General features: G+C 44.8%; 1 non-coding gene across 1 annotated transcript; it reads right to left on the reverse strand.

Annotated features, from left to right (window-relative positions):
• Positions 1 to 107, reverse strand: LOC120272771. The gene has a single exon (XR_005540308.1). It is a non-coding gene; the product is annotated as a small nucleolar RNA R71 (small nucleolar RNA).
• Positions 108 to 1,671: the final 1,564 nt, after the last annotated feature.

The raw sequence follows: 1,671 nt of genomic DNA on the forward strand, positions 1-1,671 counted from the left end.
AAGCTTAGGAACGAGATCTCATCCTTTGTTCAGTTGGAATTGGAGACTCTATTTAAGACATGGGAAAGGTTCATGGAGCTCCTGAGGAAGTGCCCGCAACACGGATTCCCGGAGTGGATGATTGTTCAAACCTTTTACAATGGTTTGAACCCGAGTACAAGGCAACTCTTGGATACGGCATCAGGAGGTACCTTAGGTAGCAAGACCCCCAATGAGGCCCGTCAGTTGATTGAAGAAAATGGGGTTAAACAGCTACCAATGGAATGCTAGGGAGAAGAAAAAGGTGGTCGGTCTTCATGAAATAAATGCGGTAAATTCATTGGCAGCCCAAGTGGAAAATTTGAGTAAGAAGTTAGATCTTCTAACTTCAAACAGATTGGCGGCTGTGACTAATTGCACCGGGTGTGGTGGAGGACATGCTCACTCCGATTGCCCAATCTCTATTGGTGATGTTACTTCAGTGGAGAATGTTGATTTTGTATGTAATGGCATGAGACCTCAAGGAAACCCATATAGTAATACCTACAATCTGGGTTGGAAGAATCATCTCAATTTTTCATGGAGTAACCAGGGTCCACAAAAGGCCATGGGGCCACTAGGTTTCCAACAACAACAACAAGCCCCTCAAGTGGAAAACAAAGTCTCAGGTTTGGAAACCCGAATGAGTGACCTAGAGAAGCACTTGACTAAATTCATACAATCTGCAAATACAAGGTTTGAATCAGTTGAGTCTACACTTCGCAACCACACCGCCTCTTTGCATAATCTTGAAAATCAAGTGGGGCAAATTGCGAAGTCTCTCTACGAAAGGCCACATGGAAGCTTACCAAGCAATACAGAGACCAACCCTAGAGAGCATGTGAAGGTGATCACTTTGAGAAGTGGTCATGAGGTGAAGGTAGGCTTCTGAGTGAGATGCCAAAAGAACACGCACCCGAGGTTATAGAGGTAGAAGAGGGGACAAGCAAAGATAAAGAGGTGGCATCCCTACCTTTCAAGCCAAGAATCCCTTATCCCTCTAGATTGAAAAATTACCAAGGGGATGAACAGTACAAGAAGTTCCTGAGTTTGTTCAAGCAACTCCATATCAATATTCCTTTTGTTGAGGCATTGGCCCAAATGCCTAAGTATGCGAAGTTCTTGAAAGACTTGTTGACTAATAAGAGGAAGTTGGAGGAAAGTGTTTCAGTGATTCTAGATGCTTCCTGCTCAGCAGTATTGTAAAAGAACATGCCGAACAAGAAGAAAGACCCCGGCAGCTTCATCATTCCGTGTAATATTGGCAATCTTGGTGAGGAAATGGCATTGGCGGACTCAGGGGCAAGTATCAACGTCATGCCATACACCTTCTTTCAAAAGCTAGGCTTGGGCGAGCCTAGGCCTACTCGGATGACTTTGCAACTAGCAGACCGAATAGTGCGACATCCGAGAGGCATCATTGAAGACGTGCTTGTCAAGGTGGACAAGTACATTTTTCTGGTTGACTTTGTAGTGCTAGATGTCGATGAGGATGCAGATGTACCTTTGATACTTGGGAGACCGTTCTTGTGGACTTCCAAAGCATTGATTGACATGGACGTCGGAGAGCTCACCTTGAGAGTTGTAGATGACAACCTCACATACCGCCTTGCTGAGGCCATACGGTATTCTCTCGATTTTGATGATACTTTA

This window comes from Dioscorea cayenensis, chromosome 11 (genome assembly GCF_009730915.1).
Source record: "Dioscorea cayenensis subsp. rotundata cultivar TDr96_F1 chromosome 11, TDr96_F1_v2_PseudoChromosome.rev07_lg8_w22 25.fasta, whole genome shotgun sequence".
In the NCBI taxonomy this organism is placed as follows: domain Eukaryota; kingdom Viridiplantae; phylum Streptophyta; class Magnoliopsida; order Dioscoreales; family Dioscoreaceae; genus Dioscorea; species Dioscorea cayenensis.